Genomic DNA, 22,208 nt, shown 5'->3' with positions numbered 1-22,208 from the left:
AAAAAGCACTCAAGCCATTGTACCCGTGGCTTGAATACCATTAATTGCAAGGAATAGAAGAGAGGGTCGTTCAACACCGAAACATCACCGGCTCTTGTCAAGCTTCTAATAGCTTAATAGTGGTTAAGTTGTAGGCAAGCCCCGTAGGACTCCACTATTAAGACCATAGCTCTCCACGGTGATGCCCCATTAGCTGCACAAAGGAAGGCTCACTGCAAGGCTGAAAAATACATATTCTACTTACTCACATGCAATTAATAGTACCAACCATTTATAGCTAGCTTGAGGACCTCCCTTCTTGAGCAAGAAAAGAGAAACCTTGTGCTTTGATACCAATGTAACATTTAATGGCCTAGTAACTTGTGTGTAGCGGAAAATAGCATGAACATAGTGAGCATTTCATTAGAATAGATTCCTAATGAGATTAACAAGAGTGCTTGGCTGGAGAGAGCAACAAAAACCATAACACCTAGTTAGATAGAATGAACAATACTTTAAAAGAGAGAGAAATAAAGCAATTCACAATAGTTGAGGACCGGATTTGCATGGAGCCAGTCCCCCCTCCAAAAGGCTTTGTATTATGGTTTCTCCCATCAAGAGAGACATTTTACAATACAATTTCTTGTGTTCCTTCACTACTAGCTACTGCAATGAAGATGGAAACTTCATGCACTACGCAAAACACTTATCAAACACAACATCAATTCCCTCACGGTCTCAGACGCAAGACCTCACACACCTTCGAAGATGGTGAGAGCTAGCGGGGTATGAGAGTAGATTGAGAGGAATAAGGAGTATTCTTACAAGAAAGATGTACATCTCCTCACATAATCACTCATATTAGCATAGCTTGGCTTAGTAATTAGCATGGTTGAGGAGATAAGCATGAATTGAAGCTTGGATCTTGGTTGGATTTGCATCACAAAGCCAAGAGTTGTTTGTGTAGGCCTTCCTTGTCACAAGCTTGGAGTAGGTGATAAGCTTTCCATTAAAGCTTAAGAAGGTGAGAGAGTCTTCTTTACTTCACATATGAGCTAGCGTGAGTGTGTAGGTGATAATGCCTTTCAAAAATCATTTTCCTCTCTCTCTTGGTCGACCCCTCTTGCTATTTGCTCTTGCTAGAATCCTATTGGACCTCCCCAGGCTTTTTAGCCAATGGTAATTAAGCAACATAAGTGATAGCCTTCTGACATGTGTCTCCCTTTCCCCTTTTATGAGATCTTTAGGTATTTATTTAATTCAACTAAACTCTCATTGGACCCCTTTGTCTCCTGGCCAATAGGTATCAGGCAAAGTCAATAGCTGCCAAAGTATGTGAGGAAGGGATATCTTGAAGAACATCAAACACATTAGGTGAGGTATATCCTGATATGCTTTGTCGAGTCCTGAAAGTTTTATTTGATGAGTGGTATTCCTTAGAGTCAACCACTCTTTTACCATTGTCTAGAGATCTTCGGTTCCTAGAAGAAGAGGGAGAGGAGTTGGCCTGGCTCCCCATCAAGAGAGACATTGTACAATACAATTCTTTGTGTTGCTTCAAGACTAGCTAGTGCAATGAAAATGAAAGCTTCATGCACTAAGCAAAACACTTAGTAAACACAACTTTAATTATCCCCGTTCTCAGACCCAAGACCTCACACACCTTCGAAGATGGTGAGAGCTAGTAGGGTATGAGAGTAGATTGAGAGGAAGAAGGAGTATCTTACGAGAAAGATGTACATCTCCTCACATAATCACTCATATTAGCATATCTTTAGCTTAGTAATTAGCTTGGTAGAGGAGATGAGCATGCATTGAAGCTTGGCTCTTGGTTGGATTTGCATCCACAAGCCAAGAGTGTGTCGATGTAGGCTTCTATCTCACAAGCTTGGAGTAGGTGATGAGCTCTCCATTAAAGCTCGGTAAGAGATAGTCTTCTCTCTCTTCACACATGAGATTTTGTAAGTTTGTGTGTGATAATGCCTTGCAAAAATTAGCCCCCTCTCTCTCTTGGGCGAGCCCTCTTGCTATTTGCTCTTGCAGGCTCCCTATTCGAGCTCCCCAAGTCAAGCCAATGGCTATTAAGTAGCATAAGTGATAGCCTTGTGACATGTGTCCCCCTTTCCCCTTTTGTGAGAGCTTAATCAATTAAACTTAATTGATTTAAATGAATTAAATCCCCATTGGACCTTTCCCCATTCTGATCAATATTAACTAAGTAGCCCATTGGGCTGCTCAATTCCTATTGGACCCCTTCACAGGCTGTCCAATAATCATCCAGGAGACTTAATTTTCATTGGTTCTTTTTATTAAGTGTTTTAAAATTAATTAGGCTAAATTTACTCTAGCCTAATTCTCATTGGTGCACTTCAAGGGTCATCCAATAGGAATTGGGTACACCTTGTGGGCATCTAGCCTAGGGAGCTGACATGTGTCCCTCATTCCCTTTGTGTAAAGGGAGCTTGTGTGTGTGTGTGTGGCCTTCTCTCTCATCCCCTACTTGGTAGGATCGCCCCCTCCTATGTAGGGATATTCAAAGACTTTTTTGGTCACACGCAAACAATCCAATTTCCCTAGGGTTGACCTTTGGACACAACCTTTGAATTTTGGAACCTTAGCATTTTGGAAGTCTTAATGGGCTGAACCTTAGGGTCGTTTTAGACCATTGTTTCACATGGATCTTTTGCAGATGGCCCCCCCTTTGGATCCCTACTGTGGCCGGTCTGCTAGCTTAACCAATATTCTAGCTTTTTCTCCCCTGGCACTTCCCCACATTAAATGATCAGTTTAATATGAGAAAATCATTTAAGAGAATTAGATATTGATTATTATGACATTACCTCTCTCTTGAAATCATAGTCATCTTAGACTATGGTGTAGAGAAGATAAAGCATATTCATGAGTCCTTTTCTTAGAGGGTAGAGGATCCCTATGTTACCCTACGACATCATTCCACAATGGATGACTAGTCCATTTGGCGCTTGAGAGTGTGAGACTGCCGCAAGCATGTCTGCACATTAGTCCTATCAAACTTCCATAGTAGAGTGACAAGTTCTACTTGGTGTTTGGGAGACGTCGTCTCCGCAAACTTGATCTAAGCATGCATACTACTTCATTTTTGTGCACAATAAAGAAAAAGAGAGTCTTATAAGACAAAAAAATTTGTTCATTTTTAACATTTTGTACATTTGCTTACTCTTGGGAAGCATTGTAAGCATTGACAAGGTTTAGGTTATCCTTTAATTGTATGCCTTGCAATTATCTAGCATCTTGAAAAGGATAATTCTTAAACTTAATAAGATATCATTGGATAGTCTTACTGCCTCTTAACACTAGGTTGGTAATGGGACACTTTTATGTCCTGTTAAGTGACCATTTTCCTTGAATTATATCAAGAGTTTCAAAATGGATTTTTAGGTTCTATCTATCTAGAAAGTTGTCTCATGAGCTGAAAAAAACTTGACATTTTTTTGGAATATCAATTCCATCTTTAACCTTGTCCTTGCACAACATTTCACAACCTAAACTGTGTGAAAAAACGGGTCCTGTTTTTGGCTTTTTTCAACTTTTTGCAACTATACCACTCTAGAATTCATGTTTGTGACGTCTATAATGCTAGAGAACTATCTTTAGTAGTCCTCAACATGTCTTGGTGCTTCTAGGGATAAATAAATGTTAAGTTGTAAGTTATGGCCAAATTACAAAAATTGTCAGATCCTGTTTTTTAGCCAATTTCAGCTCTTCTATGATTTTTTTGGCGGCTTTCATGATATCCAAATGCAGTTTTGATTTTCTATGTCGCATATTGTAACATAAAGCTAATATTCCTTGAGTTTTGGGGCACCTAATACCCTATTTTGCATAGGACACAATGATGGTTGATTTTTTCAATTATAGAAGAAAACGAAACATTCTAGTATATCAAGTATAGCTTTTTCATATTTCTAGTTTCTTGTGACAACTATATGCATTTTGTAGGTAGTAACCATATCTAGTCATAAGGATCAAATTTGGCTAGATATTGAATAGTTTCTATGGGATTCTACAACTCATAATGTTGAACCCAGTTTTTTCATGTTTGCTGTATTTAGCTCTTCATCTTTGTCCCCAGGATTCCCCTTGGTCAGAGATGTATTATTCTTTTGACATACTCCATGGATCCTTATGAACCTAAAGGACAACAAGGAACTAAGAAAACATGCATATATTATTTGTATTGAGCGTGGCTATAGAAACTTTGATGATAGGTTTGTAGATTGGTAAAAATTCAACTTTTTTGTACCTATTTCTTTTGGAAAAACAAAAAAGTAGTGAGTGAGAAGCACTCATATGTTCTGATCACCAACCCATTGAAGTTAACTAGGGAATTTATCTCAAGTCCTACAAAAATCCCCAATCTTATTTTTATGCAACAAAACATAAGAAATGACTGTTTTGATGAAAATGTACTGGTCCATTAACTTTGGAGGCTTGGTGTGACCAAAAGATGAGAAATTTTACAAGTTTCTTATTTTTTCCATGTGTAGTAGGCCTTGAAATATAACCTCATGAAAGGATTTTACAAAATGAGTGGATCTATTATGGTTTTGGAGGTTTTTATCAAAACCCTGAAAGGACACTTTTATGTCCTGTTAGGTTACCAACCTAGTGTTAAGACCTTGTCTTCATGACGGAGAATGGACTCGGGCTGTAGCACCTCCTCTTGGTCCTCGATCTCCGGTGGGTCTTCAACAGTTGGTTCTTGAGGTGGCTCTCCTTTGTAAGGCTTTGATAGGCTCACAGGGAAAGCATTGTGTATGAGCCAATGATTGGGAAACTTGATTTTGTTGAGAGAAGAAGAGAACACAGAAGTAGAACCCCAAAGTGTGTAGAATACACACATGAGATGATGTATATATAGAGGGGACCTGGGTGCCATATATAGAGAAGCCATATATTGAGTAGCTTCACATATAAGCTCAACACTAATGATGCAGCATCTAGAATAGAGTTGTGGAGATGGCTCACCCATAGGTATTCTTGGAGGAAAAACCCACAGCTCTATATACACCCACCGTTATATTATAAAAATCATTGAATATACAAATGTTTACGAGGAGCTACATCACTCCTTTTACAATGAATGTTTTATGAGGAGTTACATTACTCCTATCCTATCAAATACAATAATGAATACAAAGGTTCAATAAAGAGGTGTAAAAGCTATCGATTAGCTTGTAATCAAAAGTGTCTCCGTGAATCTGTTGTGTAGCTTGTCATCAATATCGCATCACCAAACATGTCTTCATGTTGTCATCAATATGGCATCACCAAACATATCTTCATAAATCTTTTATTGTCACCAAGTTTGTCTTCATAAAATCAATTCTTTGATCAATCCTACATGGATCATAGACTCCAAAAAAAAAACATGTCATGAAAATTATTAGCATCGTTAATGAAATAATTACGTTCACAATGCCATAAGAGATGGTTCGCGACGCCACTCTTTTGACGACATATATACGCACGACAACATATGGTACATAAAGTATAAACGTAAAAGTACAAAATGTGTGATTACGTGATACAAATGATATGTGTATATACTACATAAAACAACATTTATCAATGTAGTGATCAATGAATACCATCAAAGTATTAACAAAATATCATCATTATGTCAATAAAAATGAATAAATGATCATGGTATCAACGAAAAGCATCATGATATCACCGAGAATACTCATTGTATCAACGAAACAACATCATGGCATCACCGAGAATAACCATGGTATCAACGAAATATCATCATGGCATCACCGAGAATAACCATGGTATCAACGAAACAACATCATGGTATCACCGAGAATAACCATGGTATCAACAAAACATCATCATGGTATCAATAAAAATCACCATGGAATCAACGAAATATCATCATGGAATCACCGAGAATAACCATGGTATCAACAAAATATCATCATTGCACCACCGAGAATAACCATGGTATCAATGAAATATCATCATGGTATCAACGAAAATCACCATGACCAAAGTATTAACAAAACATTATCATGGTACCATCAAAATCACTATGGTATCAATGAGAAATTATCAATAAAACGACGTAAACTATATCTCTAAAAGAATAATTATACGAGAATCAATGAACGAGTATATCATATAACAAAAGATCATGTACCAACAGTAACTCGATAGAATTTGGACGATCATCAACGGCTCGACTGAATCGGAACGATGTGTAACTGGCTTCTACAGCAAAGTTACGTCAGTAACAAATATATGATTGATGAAGAAAAATATAATTGAGAAGTTTTGAATTATGAGAAAAATCAAAAGCAAAAAGTAAAATTTTGATTTTAAAACATATTCGCAGTCTGAGACGATAACCCAAAATTGGTGCAGAATTTAGAGAAACTTTCTTCTGCAAAGTTATAGACCGCATCGATTCCAATCCCCATCGCGGGTAGTTTCTTCTGCAAAGTTGTAGGACACATCGATTCCGGTCTCTCACGCGGGTAGTTTCTGCAAAATCGTTTTCAATAAGCAGAAAAATAAAAAACAAAAAACGGAAATTGCTTTTTAGGTATGTACGCAGTCCGCGAACGATAACTCAAAATCGGTGCAGAATTTGAAAACACTTTCTTCTGCAAAGTTGTAGACCACATCGATTCCGGTCTTTTTCTGTGGGTAGTTTCTGCAAAATCGTTTTCAATAAGCACAAAAATAAAAAACAAAAAGCGAAAATTGCTTTTCAGGTATGTACGCAGTCCGCGAACGATAACTCAAAATCGGTGCAGAATTTGAAAACACTTCCTTCTGCAAAGTTGTAGACCACATTGATTCAGGTCTTTGTAGAGGGTAGTTTCTGCAAAATCGTTTCCAATTGGCAGAAAAATCAAAAACAAAACGTGGAAGCTGTTTTTCAGGTATGTACGCAGTCCGCGAACGATAACTCAAAATTGGTGCAGAATTTGAAAAAACTTCCTTCTGCAAAGTTGTAGACCACATCGATTCCGATCCCTTGCGCAAGTATTTTCTGCAAAATCGATCTGGATCAGGAGAAAAATCGAAAACAAAAACATACTGCTCTGATACCATGTTGAGAGAAGGAGAGAACACAGAAGTAGAACCCCAAAGTGTGTAGAATACACACATGAGATGATGTATATATAGAGGGGACCTGGGTGCCATATATAGAGAAGCCATATATTGAGTAGCTTCACATATAAGCTCAACAGATTTGATAGGCCATCTCATTGATTGGCCTAAGAATCTGGAAGGGACCATAGTACGTTTTTGCTAGTTTAGCATAGTACTTTTGGTGGCCCGTAGGATTCTTGCCCGTCGTGTGCCTTGGGAAACATTAACAAGACCCAATCATTTTCTTTAAAGGCTTGGGCTCTTCTGTGCTTGTCAGCAACAGCCTTTTGCCTTTGCTGTGAGATAGAGATAGCATCCTTAATCTTTTGAAAAGATTCTTGTAGGTCTCGGCTATACTCATTTGCAGCGAAGATCTTCCCATGTACTTTAAGTAGCAAGGGGCTTTTTGATCTTCCCTCGGTTACCTCGAAAGGTGCTTTTCCCGTGGAAGTATGTACAGTGTTATTGTAAGCATACTCCACTAAGGGTAAGTACTTCTCCCGTTGGGATATTTTATCTACTTACCTTACATAGGCTTTTACTAGATCGAGAATTGTTAGGTTAGCTATTTCACTTTGGCCATCTGTTTGTGGATGATATGCCGAAGAGAAGTTTAGCCTTGTCCCTAAATTCTCAAAGAGACCCTTCCAGAAATTACTGGTCATTCTAGGATCTCTATCTGACACTATGGACATTGGCAAGCCATGGTACTTGAAAATTTGTGAAATGAAGAGGGTTACCATTTGATGGGCTTTGATAGTATTTTTGACAGGTATAAAATGAGCTTGTTTACTGAACCTGTCTACTATCGTCCATATTCCCGTATTCCCATGAATAGACTTAGGCAATGCAAAGATAAAATCCATGGAGATGCTCTCCCATGGTGAATTAGGGATTGGCAAGGGTTGAAGCAATCCAAGTTGCTTCCCTCTATCAAATTTTGTCTTTTGGCATACCACACATTTAGAAACATACTCTTGTATGTTCACTTTCATGGTAGGCCAATAGAAATATGTTTCAATTCCCTTTAAGGTAGACTAAATCCCTCTATGCCCCGCATAAGGTGGAGCATGAGATTCATACATTACTTTCTCACGTAGTGAGTTAGTAACGCATAGCCTATTTCCAGAGAGAAGATAACCATCTTGTAAAGTAAATGGTTCTTCTTTCTTCCCTAATGCAAGGGCTGAAATCACATCTCTAAAATCGGGATCAATAGCGTACTCATCTATCATTGAAGATAGATCATTGTGAGTTGCTATGGAAACCGCATGCACTCTCGGCCGTCTTGAGAGTGCATCAGTTACTTGATTATGCTTGCCTGCAATGTGAGCAATATGAAAATGAAATTGCGAAATGAAATTTGCCCACCTCATTTGTTTGTCAGAGAGAAAGGTCTACGTCATGAAGTACTTAAGACTTTGGTGATCCGTTCGCAGAACGAAAGGAGTCCCCAATAAATAGTGCTTCCATGAGTCTAAGGCATGTAGAACTGCAAGGAGTTCCTTTTCGTATATGCCTAGAGCTTGCTCAACAGGGTCGAGCCTTCGACTCTCATAGCCTATGGCGTGCCCTTCTTGGAGAAAAACAACTCCAAGGCAATCACCACAAGCATCACATTGGACCTCAAATGGTTTTGAGAGATTCGGTAGTGTAAGCACTGGTTGAGAGATAAGCTTTTCTTTAAGCTTTTCAAAAGCATTGTTCTCCTTAGTAGACCATGTATACCTAACGCTTTTCTTTGTTAGGTCATGTAATGGTCCCGCAATTTGTGAGAACTTTTCTATGAAGTGTCTATAGTATGCACACATACCTAAAAAGATTCTTAGTTCATGAAGATTCCTTGGTTTAGGCCGTCCTTTCACTACCTCTAACTTTAATGGATCCATTTGGATGCCATCTTGAGAGATAATGTGACCTAAATACTGAATCTCTTGCAAGAAAAATTCACTTTTCTTTCGATTAACATAAAGTTTATTCTCTCTTAAAACTTGAAATATTACCTGGAGATGTTTCTTGTGTTCGTCTAATGAATTAGAGTAGATGATAATATCATCAAAGAACACTCCAGTGAAGGTTCGATGAGGCCTGAACAGCTTCTCCATCAAGTGGTTGAATGTGGCTGGTGCATTGGTGAAGCCAAAAGGCATGACAATGTATTCATAAAGACCAAATGTGGTACGAAATGCGGTCTTTAAAATATCTTGATCAACTATCCTTATTTGATGATAGCCACTTTTTACGTCAATCCTTCTGAAGTAGGTCGATCCTTGTAGCTTATGAAATAGATCTTCTACCCGTGGAACGGGAAACCTATTCTTGATAGTGATCCTATTTAGTGCTCTATAGTCGACACACATACGATATGTGGCGTCTTTCTTTTGCACTAATAGCACAGTTGAGCAAAATGAAGATGAGCTAGAACCATGCCCTTCTCAACTAACTCATGCACTTGCCGCATAATCTCCTCTTGTTGATCTTGAGACACTCTACAAGGAGGTTTGTTAGGCGGTGAACTTCCTGGAAGAAGTTCAATTTCATGGTCATCAATTACCTCGTTTAGGAGGTAGCTCACAAGGGATGTCGTCAATAAAAACATCTTGAAACCCCTTGAGAAAATTGGATTACTCTAATTCCTTTTGGTTGCTTGTATTTCGTTCAAGCATTAGGTTCATTTTGAGAATATTTTACAAAAATCATGTACACGGAAATAGATCTCTTTATTGACTTGTTGAAAGCTGGTGTATGTACAATGGGAATAGTGTTACCCATTTCCTTAGCATCTATATACATGTCTTTTTCTCTGAACTTAAAGTGGATTCTCCTTTTAGGAAATTCAACATCGGCAGCTAGGCAGTCAAACCATGGTGCCCCTAGGATTACATAATCATGCTTGAGAGGAGAGATAAAGAAGTCCTCATTGTCTACATAGCCTTGGACATGAAGCCTCACTTTCCCGATTAAGGGAGTGACTGAAGCTTCTTTCCCCTTGAAGGCACTGTCTACGGGTAGGACATCTCCCATCTCATTGGATTGTATGCCTAGCTTGGTGGGCAACTCTATATATATAAAATTGTGAGTAGAACCAGTGTCAAAGAGAATAAAAGCATCATGTTCTCTTACCTTTCCCCAAGCATGGCATAGAGGAGATCCTTTGTGATGAGTTTGGTGAGTCTCCTCCTCTTGGATTTCAACCAAGGAAGCTCTAGGAGGATCTTGGCGGTTGTTCTTTTGGGGACAAGCGCGGTACGCATGCCCTTGTTCGCCGCACTTGAAACACCAGTTATCCTTGCGATAACGCTCAAGCTCTCCAGGAGAGATTTTATTCTTACCTTTGTAAACTCCCTTCTCTTTAGCTTTGTTGGAGTTGCCCTTAGGAGACTTTTGGACATTGTCCTTCCCCTTAGGCTCATTGGAACCCTTGTTTTCCGTGGGCTTATTATTTCTTTTAGCCCCCGTTTGGAAATTGATTCAAGAGGCCACCATAGTATGGTGTATTACTGCCGATATGGTACGTGGCCTTTGGGAGTTGACATACTCCGCCATTTCTTCGGTTAAGCCCGCACAAAATTGTTGCTTTTGCTCTCCAAAATCCAACTTTTTAAAGAGAGTGGATTTGAGTTGTAGGTCCCAAAACTTGTCTACATATTTGTGGATGGATTCATTGGGAGAGAGCTTTAAGCTTCGCCATTCGGTGAGTACTTTGTCTTTGGCATCGGTGGCCAAAAACTACTTCATAATGGAAGCTCTTAAAGCTTTCCATGTTCCTTCTTCTCTTGCTTTTTATCATCCCTCTTTTAATTATGGCGTGGAGAAGAGTGTGATGGTCTTCTCTGCTTTGGTGGTGATGGAGAGCGTTTAGCCCGTCGTCTTTGTGGAGCCATCTCCGCCGAGGTGGCGGGAGACTCACTTCTTTCTCGTTCCTTTGGTGGAGGCTCTTGAGTTCTCCTTTGGGAAGGAGATGCATCATCAAGAAGTAAATTCTTGAGCCCTTCGTATGGATTCTCTTCTTCTTCCCAAATCGGAGAGAGACCTCTTTTGGGAGTCTCACAAGGAGGCTTCCTACGTGTTCTCTCGTCATGGTGATGAGCGTGGAGAATCCCGTGAGCACGGAGCTGCCGTTGCACTTCACTCTGGAGAGATGGATTGCCGATGGCTTGTTGAAACCTAGAAACAAGATAATTAACAAGCATTGAAGCATCATTAGTAGCTTGCTCATGAGCAAAATCAAAGTTACTATTGTCAGCCATTCTAGCAACTTTTAGGTGTACTTTGGCATTTCAAGCCCTAGTTTCTACTCCTCTTTACCCCTTTAGAAAAAGCACTCAAGCTACTGTACCCACGGCTCGAATACCATTAATTGCAAGGAATAGAAGAGAGGGTCTATTGACACCAATACAGCACCAACTCCTGTCAAGCTTCTAATAGCTCAATAGTGGTTAAGCTGTAGGCAAGCCCCATAGGACTCCACTATTAAGACCATAGATCTCGATGGTGATGCCCCATTAACTGCACGAAGGCAGGCGCACTACAAGGCTGAAAAATCCCTATTCTACTTACTCACAGGCAATTAATATTACCAAACATTTATAGCTAGCTTGAGGACCTCTCTTCTTGAGCAAGAAAAGAGAAACAAGAGTGCTTGCGTGGAGAGAGCAACAAAAATCATAACACCTAGTTAGATAGCATCAACAATACTTTCAAAAGAGAGAGACTATTGACAATAGTTAAGGACCGGATTTCCATGGAGCCGGTCCCCCCTCCAAAAGGCTCTGTATTATGGTTTCTCCCATCAAAAGAGACATTGTACAATACAATTCTTTGTGCTCCTTCAAGACTAGCTCGTGCAATGAAGATGAAAGCTTCATGCATTAAGAAAAACACTTAGTAAACACAACTTTAATTATCCCCGTTCTCAGACCCAAGAACTCACACACCTTCGAAGATGGTGAGAGCTAGCAGGGTATGAGAGTAGATTGAGAGGAAGAAGGAGTATCTTACAAGAAAGATGTACATCTCCTCACATAATCACTCATATTAGCATATATTTAGCTTAGTAATTAGCTTGGTAGAGGATATGAGCATGCATTGAAGCTTGGATCTTGGTTGGATTTGCATCCACAAGCCTAGAGTGTGTCGATGTAGGCTTCTATCTCACAAGCTTGGAGTAGGTGATGAGCTCTCTATTAAAGCTTGGGAAGAGATAGTCTTGTCTTTCTTCACACATGAGATTGTGTGAGTCTGTGTGTGATAATGCCTTGAAAAAATCAGCCCCCTCTCTCTCTTGGGCGAGCGCTCTCGCTATTTGCTCTTGCAGGCTCCCCATTGGACCTCCCCAAGTCAAGCCAATGGCTATGAAGTAGCATAAGTGATAGCCTTGTGACATGTGTCCCACTTTCCCCTTTTGTGAGAGCTTAATCAATTAAAATTAATTGATTTAAATGAATTAAATCCCCATTGGACCTTTCCCCATTCTAACCAATAGGAATTAAGTAGCCCATTGGGCTACTCAATTCCTATTGGACCCCTTCACAGGCTGTCCAATAATCATCCAGGAGACTTAATTTTCATTTGTTCTTTTTATTAAGTGTTTTAAAATTAATTAGGCTAAATTTACTCTAGCCTTATTCTCATTGGTCCACTTCAAGGGTCATCCAATAGGAATTGGGTACACCTTGTGGGCATCTGGCCTAGGGAGCTGACATGTGTCCCTCATTCCCTTTGTGCAAAGGGAGCTTGTGTGTGTGTGTGTGTGTGTGTGGCCTTCTCTCTCATCCCCTACTTGCTTGGCTCGCCCCCTCCTATGTAGGGATATTCAAAGACTTTTTTGGTCACACACAAAGCATCCAATTTCCCTAGGGTTCACCTTTGGACACAACCTTTGAATTTTGGAACCTTAGCATTTTGGAAGTCATAATGGGCTGAACCTTAGGGTATTTTTAGCCCATTGTTTCACGTGGGCCTTTTGCAGATGGCCCCCCCTTTGGATCCCTATTTTTCCTCCTTTGGATCCCTACTGTGGCTGGTCTGGTAGCTTAACCAATATTCTAGCTTTTGTTCCCCTGGCACTTCCCCACATTAAATGATCAGTTTAATATGAGAAAATCATTTAGCAGAATTACATATTGATTATTATGACATCAGGCATCTTCTTATCAGTGTTCCACATAACACAAGATCTGTTCTTGTTCGGACAGTTGATAGCGGGGGCAAATACAACTTTGCCTAGGGAGGCAGCCAAATCCTTGATACAAGTCAATAAAAAAGAAAGTATGTCCACAAAATCAACCCATATTGGGCATTTAGACAACCATTCCTCCTTAAGTTTCTTGACCGGCTACTAGGAAAGAACATGAACAACTTGCCCACGTAAGATAATTGTTGAGGTAGAATGAAAGGATTTTTGATCCGCTGCAAGAAAAAACAAAACTTCATATAGTCCTAACCCATTGTAGAAAACCTTGTCGACTACAGATTTCTTAAAGCCCTAGTCCACATAACCTGCTATCTCATGTAGGGTTGGAAGTTTGCCTGTGAAATACAACACTATAGCACGACTTTGAAAAGCTGTGACCTGAGACATGACTGTTATGGCAGGGATGCAAACTATATGCTGCCCTTCAACTTGAGGGTCGGAGGTTAATGCCTCACTTAGGCAACTGGTTAGCTCAACTTCAGAGAGTGTACCTTTGTCAACCCTTACAGGTGGCATGGATGCTTCCATAGGATTCAGAGAAGACACCGTTGGTAGAGCCATGGCGCAAAGTGGTCAAACGAGGACCTGAGATAAGATGGTTGAAGTGAGTGCCAGTGGGAGAAGGTCCGATTCTGAGTCTGAGTAGAATACATGACCTAAGCCTTGTCGGGAGAACGACGCCCAAGGATCCCTTAACCTCTCATAGAGATAGAGAAGTGTCGTCTGAAACGCCAAGTAGATCCCTCGCATCAAAAATCCGCATCTCTCTCTCTCTCTCTATGTGTGTGTGCACACGCGTGCGCATGCCCTCGCCTGGAGTGGTTGGATGAAGCTAAGGTTGACATGTGCCCAATGTTGTTGTCGAATTTCCAGCCTCGCTAGTAGATAGAATCTATTAACGAAGCATAGATCGACATGTGTAGAATATTGCTGCCAAAATTCCAGTCTCGTCAGTAGATAATATAGATATAGATATAGAGGAAATGTGTAAGGTTGGGTTTACACTGCTCATGCTGAGCTTACGTGGACCAACCAGTTGAAGTGCTTGAGGTTATGCAGTTCATACTACACATTTTTTAAAGCAATGGGATGCTAGCATGACATGCTAAGTCAAGAGAAAATGATCGCTCTTGCACGGGGGGAGATTGCATCAAGTACTCTCTCTCTCTCTCTCTATCTTTCTGAGATCATGTATAGACTGATTATATGCTCATGCAAATATACAGGTATGCAGATTTATCAATTTTGTTGTCTATAGCATGCTATTTCTTTATTTTTCAAGACTCTCTGCGCTTCCAACTGTAGCAGTGGTATCAGAGCTTTGGCTATGTTACTGGTAGCATAGCCAAAGCCTTAATACCACTGCTCGTGCGACTATCTAAGTATCCAAATTTATCATTTTCGTTGTCTATAGCATGCTATTTCTTTATTTTGCAGGACTCTCTGTGCTCCCAACTATAGCTGTGGTATCAAAGTTTTTGCTATGTTACTAGTAACACAATCACAATTATGGAGAGCATAATTAAGGTCAAACAACATAGGAGAGCTAATTTTTTTTCTTCTTTCTACCTTGAATATTTTATTTTCCTGATTGCTTTATCATTATAGATAAATGTAAACAAGATTTTGTGTGTATCTTTTCATAAAGTAGATAAGTGCAAGGTCTACGTAATAGAAGGAGATCTATGTATTAGTAGAAGAGAACAAAAAAAAAAACTAATTTTATTAGAGTTTGGTTGATGTGGATTAGCATGGAAAGTAGAAAAAGACTTGTTGAACGAAGAAGTAATCAGACAAGTTTTAGTATAATTTGATGAAAACAAAACATCGGTTAGAAAAACGGGGGTACAACTAGCCACCCTATTTTCCCATTGTAGTAGAGAGGTTGTAACGAAGTAGAAAAAGTAGAGGATTTGTAATAAAGCCGTTCCATGAGATTCGAAAGTGAATGAGGCTCTCTTGGGGGAGAAGAGTAAGTTTGAGAAGTTGGACTTTCCACCACATTTGATCACAAAATTAGAATTAGACGACGAAAAGGAAGAATTTGTCGTACTTTTTTTTCCCCTTCTGTAGAAGGGATGAATATAGCCTTCGGGAGCACGCTGATCAACGTCACCACTGATTGCCAACGGGATAACATGGCAATGGAACGAACAACATGGTCGTAGCCAATTTTTTTGTTACCACAATATGGGTGCCTTGGGTCCACGACATCACAATTGTGGCAACATCTCCATCTAGGGTGGACTACTAAATGGCAGCCTACGTACCATCCAACAACATGAAGGTGTAGTACATGCACATGAGGTATTGCCCCCGCATACTCGCAATGCAATTGTGCCTACCATTCCCTTGTCAGGTAGTTCCCACCACGTGCCTTGGCATGTAGTGAGCGTTAACTGGGCGCCACTAACACGCCATCTCACTTGTGTTTCGGCTCGCTCGCACTCTCTTTGTCTTTTTCTCTCTAGCCAACCATCACCCAACACTCTCTATTTCCCTCACATGCAGCCTAGATTCTGTTGCTTTCTAGTCTTTCTCCCCTCGTTTTGTGGTATGCATGGCCGCGACCAACGAGTCGATGAGTGATCCGTCACAATATTTTTGTCTCTCTCTCTACATTGGCTAGTCGATCGACAACACTTGTTTCTCTCCCCCTTCGTTTGGTACACAAGTGACCATGCTCAATTGACAACCATGCAAATCCTCTCTCTCTCTCTCTCTCTCTATCTCAGTCATGCAAGTTTCTTTTTGTATCTCCCTCGTGCAGTACACATGCACACAAACCTACATCCATTGACTTGCATGCAAAGGCAGCCACCCACTACATCGAGTCGCAGTCTGACTTTCTCTATCACTCTCTCCGTCCCTTGATGCATGCTTCCAACCCACTCGTCAATCCACGTTTACATGGTAGTGCATGTGTACATGGCGACTGGAAAAGAAGAAACCACACCCACTTTGTCCGCGATTCGCCACCAATCAGTGCAACGTAGCCCTTCCGACAAGAAGTTTTTTGGCAATTCCCTTATATGAAAGATTACAACTTTCACACGTTTTTTTTTGAAGTTGAAATTCGGAAATTATGTGGGCAGAGATTTCCACGAGGGATTGAAGAGGATAAGAGAACCCCATATAGTAGTATACTTTCCCTTTAAGGAATTATTATCTCCCACAAAGAAATGTTTTTTTACAAGTGGGATGTGTGACTCCCTCTTGCTAACATGGAAATATTTTCTCCCATGTAGGTGAACTATCCTTTAGGGATTTATTTTCTCTAGCCAAGAGCTTCTCATTATTAATCATGAAAGCAATCTTGCTACCTATTTATTTTTGCTTTTATGGTCTTTTATTAGTAATAGATCCTTCTACCGTCACAAGAAGCACTATCAAGAGTCAACTAAATAATAGTGAAACTGCTATTTATTCATTGCCATCATTTTGAAGAGTGAAAAAATAAGACTCACCATCACTTAACTTATACTAGCATATTTTCATTGGTTTTTCGTTTTCCCACGAGGGATAAAGATGCTCATTTAGGCCACCCAATGAGCACCTTTTGAGAATCCGTATAATGATAAGGGACGCGACAATAGACGCGATAATAATCACGGATATATATCTGTAACTATTATCACGACTATTGATGACAAACCATGATACAATCATGATACATACCAACCTGCTGCAAGAACGGTCATCAAACACATTGTCAACGATTTCTTCCTTTGGAACGAGTGGAGAGCCGGATTCAAAAGGAGTCCTATACGCAGAGATTGTATCTCTGACATTCCATTGTCATCCATAACCAAGCAGTGTTTCTCCTCTTTTAAAGAGCAAGAAGAATTGTTTAGTGATGAAGGTCTGACTAATCTTCGACATCGCTCCAAATCTACATGCCCAACATAAACACTTCGCACTTTACCTCTAATGTGTGATCAGTCTAAAGTTTACACACCGGCATTGGCATGCTCTTCCTCCCCCCTAAAAGCAAGACTAGAGACAAGACAAGGAGAGACACGAGAAAAAGCTTGATTTAGCCTTCCCTATGGTTTCGGCCCCTGATGACAGAGGGAAGAAGGAAGAAGACAACACAGAAACGATGGTGATGGTAGACATGATATGCGACCACCTCGCCAGATTCCACCAGCTCCTTGCATTCAGAAGAAGATTTGAAAAATTTCTCATGTAAGAAAACGAAGCCTTTTTGAGTGTTTTTCATACAATGCATAACATCATGAGCTTTTGCTCGAGAGGCACCGCATACCTAGCTAGGTACAATTGGGGACAGGGGACTGCCGGCCTCACTTGTGGGGGGGCCTACCCCCAATCCTACCTAGCTAGGTATGCGGTGCCACCCTCACAGAAGCTCATGATGTTGAGATAAGTCAGAATGTGGGAATTATTGTGAGAATTTGTCCAAAACTTCTTGTGATTGTGTTGCCACAACTACTCTTCCACGTCGGTGTTCCCCTTGTCTGTTTCCGTTTTTAGCCTGCGCTGCTGCTGCTGCCTGTCCATAGCCAGCCCTTTGCTAGCTCGGTCCGAGATCCAACGTAGGGGTCCTTGCAGTATCGCATGGGAATGCTCTCTAGGATTGGGGACGGCTGCAAGCTCCCGATTCTTGAAGCCGAAGACACGAGAGCGTCCAACTCGCCAAGCAAACGTGCAGTAATACATGGGTCACGAAAGAGCAGGGGTACGAACCGAGCTTGGACTCCCATAGAGAGCAGAGCTCGAAGGGGTGACATCAAGCGGGGAGACCGAGGACTCCGTAGTGAGGAGTGAGGACTCGAGACAGATGTCGACAAGTGCCATATCCAGCTGGTGGAGCCGTAACCTTTCTAAAGATTTGAATTTGGCGCTCAAAGAAAACCTATCTAGACGAGACGAAGGAGAAGCGGCATCTCCCGCCAAAATACACTTACCACGCATTCAGACTACGCGTTTTCTCTGAATACCTTCCAATCGGCTTTAGGCCGGGTTCAGACGAAACGACGGCCGGCATCATTTTATTGGCCAAAAAACTCAATTTCCTTTTTCGGACCCGCCACTTTTTGGGCGACACCCTCCGGCCTCCCCCGAAAATGAACACGCTTGCACATATCCGCAGCGATCGTCTAAACCCACTGCCCGGCCTTAGTGTTGTTCACACTGCCATGGGCAACACACGGCCTACAAGAAGCGCTCTTGTGTAGGTTGCCGCAAGCAAATGTTTGGTTCTTCAAGCGGGTTTCTTCCCTTAGGTGGTTCAACCAGGTCGGAATAGAAACATGCGAGAAAACATGGTGCTTGGGCATATATTGGTTGATCGGGCATAAATGACCATAGCTCATAAGAGCACTTAAATAATGAAATGTCTACAAATGTGTCATTTTTGCATAACCCTTAGCTTTTTCTACATGTCACCTGCAAATAAATAAGTCATTTTTCATTTTTATTATACGTCCTGCTTGTTTGTTGAATGACTGATGAATGCCTTTCAAGTTGTATAGAACCAATGGTGAGCAATGGAATCACATGTTCGCTCCACCTCCGTACCATCTGTATGGTGAAAAGATATGAATCTTTATTTATAGAGATATATTGTTTTACTATAAATAAATAATTATAAGCATTAAAGGCTATCTTCTTATCTATATTGTTTTAGTGTGAATGTATAATTCTAAACATTCGAGGCTATACTCTTAGCTCTATTTCTTCTAGAATAGATAAATAAATAATTCTAAGCACTAGAGGCTGTTTTTTTAGCTATAGTGTCTTAGTGCAAATGCATAATTCTAAATTTTAGAGGCTATACTCCTAGCTCTATTTGTTTTAAAATAGATACTAAAAGTGATCTTTGATGATTAAAATCTATCATAGCTATACTATGTGCATAGATGCAGTGTTAATTCATACATTTTGGAACATATCATTCACTAGGTAGATAAGACATTGATTTAAAATATTAAAATAAACATTTCTATGTGCAATTAAAAGGTTACCAAAGGTTCTTTAAATTGCAATACTTCTATACTTGGTTGTTTGATCAGGGTCTCCTACTTCTAAGTATGGATAAGATATACACATACATGTAGGGTCTTTTGGTTCTCATGAACAAATGTTCTTACCTCAATATAGACATAGAATAGGTCCACTTAGTGCCTCTTGGTTAATATGAGATGATTCTCTTACTTCCAAGTGAGGTTTAAGGTATAAAGAAGGATTCACTTGATTGTTATCGAGCTTATGATCTTACCTCTAAGTGAATATGGTGGATCACCTATAGAATTCACTAATTTGTGATCGAGCGAAAGCTCTTACCTCCTAGTGAATTTGTCATGCATAGTACTTAGGAGTTACATGGATGTTATTGAGCTCATGATCTTACCTCTATGTTGATATAGAAATTAGAGATCTCAATTATTTTAGGGTCGATTGGTTGTGTTTAAGTAGTATCTCTTACCTCCAAGAGCCATAGATAGTGGAATGTGAGATGAATCCATCGCTCATCTAGGTGGTCTTGAGAAAACGCTCTTTACCTCCTAGTAGCTAGGAATGTCATATCTATTGGTGATTTTTCCTAAAATATTATCTTAACACTATTCATTCATCAGTTTAATTTAGAACATCATATCTATAGCCTTTTATCTTTCTCATTGCGCAATTATGGTGAGAATTTATAATCATAGTGTATCTATTGATTGTAGGAAATATTTTGTTGAACTCAAAAACCATGGTGCGAGGAAAAGAGTGGACATATGTGAAGAAAATAGAGAAATAAAAATAAGTTTTGTTTGTGGAATGCAAACATTGTGGGTATAAGTGGCACAGCAATGCAACTTGCATCAAGGAACATTTATTCGGCACTAGCCCCAATGTGGAAGAATGTGGAGCACCGCCTAAATACATATGGGTCCATTTTTCAGGGTATGTAAAGATATGTAAATGGGCATGACTTCTTCCTAAGAGACCGAAGGGTATGACACGTGGGTCATCTGTCAACATAGAAGAAGTGAGTGAAGACCAAGAGGACGTGCGAGCTAGCCAAGGACCTTCAATGCGAACAACCCTAACACCTCAAAGTCCTTACACTTTTGAAAATGGTGCCATGGGAGGGATGGATGCAAGTCCCGGGACATCCAACAGAGCCACTACACCTGGGACTCTACACACAACATTCGCTCAACACGACATGCTCGAATTGCATCTACAGTGGACACAAGCCTTCATGGCTTCTGGAATCCCATTTAATGTCATAAGAAATCTTATTTTCAAAGATGCACTAATGTCAACTGCAAAAAAGGATTCCTCTATCCTGGTTATAATAAAATGCAAACAGATTATGTGGAGATTAGTATAGAAATGATTCTTAAGCGAATGATGCTTGACTTTGTCCATAGCACCAAAAGTGCCATCGTAGGTAAGTAAAGAGATGCTCTTCCTTGCCTCTTTGAATTTCTTGAGCTTGGACGACCTCTTCACGCGGCATAGGATTTCCTATGGCCTCTTCTTTTTGATGGTTCAAAGGCTGCACCATCACTTTCTTCAGAAGATGGAGAAGAGGGTGACCTCTTTCTTGCCTTTTTCTTTACTTGATCTTCTTTGTCTTCACCATCACTTTCATAAGAAGAAGAGGATGAAGAAGATGGAGAAGAGGGTGTCCTCTTTCTCGCCTTTTTCTTCTCTTGCTTTTTGTCATCCCTCTTTGAAGTATGGTGTGGAGAAGTATGCGATGGTCTTCTACGTTTTGGAGGTGATGGGGAGCGTTTAGTCCGCCGTCTTCATGGAGCCATTTCCGTTGAGGTGGCGGGAGACTCACTTATTTCTCGTTCCTTTGGGGGAGGCTCTTGAATTCTCCTTTGAGAAGGAGATGCGTCATCAAGGAGAAAATTTTTGAGCCCTTCATAGGAATCCTCTTCTTCTTCCCGAATCAGAGAGAGACCTCTTTCGGAAGTCTTGCAAGGAGGCTTCCTAGGTGTTCCCTCGTCATGGAGGGGAGCTTGGAGAATCCCATGAGCTCAAAGCTGCCGTTGCACTTCACTTTGGAGGGATGGATTGCCCACGGCTTGTTGAAGCCTAGAAACAAGATAGTTAACAAGCATCGAGGCATCATTAGTAGGTTGCTCATTAGCAAAATTAAAGTTATCAACATTAATTTCACTCTCTTTATTATTGTCAGCCATTCTAACAACTTTTAGGTGTACTTTGGCACTTCAAGCCCTAGTTGCTACTACTCTCTACCCCTATAGAAAAAGAACTTAAGCTATTGTACCCGTGGCACGAATACCATTAATTGCAAGGAATAGAAGAGAGGGTCGTTCAACACCAAAACAACATCGGCTCCTGTCAAGATTCTAATAGCTCAATAGTGGTTAAGCTGTAGGCAAGCCCCAAAGGACTCCACTTATAATAGCTCAATAGTGGTTAAGCTGTAGGCAAGGCCCATAGGACTCCACCATTAAGACCATAGCTCTCGACGGTGATGCCCCGTTAAGTGCTCAAAGGCAGGCGCACTGCAACGCTGAAAAATACCTATTCTACCTACTCACATACAATTAATAGTACCAACCATTTATAGCTAGCTTGAGGACCTCCCTTCTTGAGCAAGAAAAGAGAAACCTTGTGCTCTGATAGCAATGTAACATTTAATGGCCTAGTAACTTGTGTGTAGCGGAAAATAACATGAACATAGTGAGCATTTCATTAGAATAGATTCCTAATGAGATTAACAAGAGTGCTTGGGTGGAGAGAGCAACAAAAGGCATAACACCTAGTTAGATATAATGAACAATACTTCAAAAGAGAGAGAAATTAAGCAATAGAAAATAGTTGAGGACCGGATTTGCATGGAGCCGGTCCCCCCTCCAAAAGGCTTTGTATTATGGTTTCTCACATCAAGAGA

Source organism: Adiantum capillus-veneris, chromosome 10, assembly GCF_014529385.1.
Source record: "Adiantum capillus-veneris isolate H3 chromosome 10, ASM1452938v2, whole genome shotgun sequence".
Classification (NCBI taxonomy): domain Eukaryota; kingdom Viridiplantae; phylum Streptophyta; class Polypodiopsida; order Polypodiales; family Pteridaceae; genus Adiantum; species Adiantum capillus-veneris.
Note: the sequence above shows the minus strand (reverse complement) of the source record.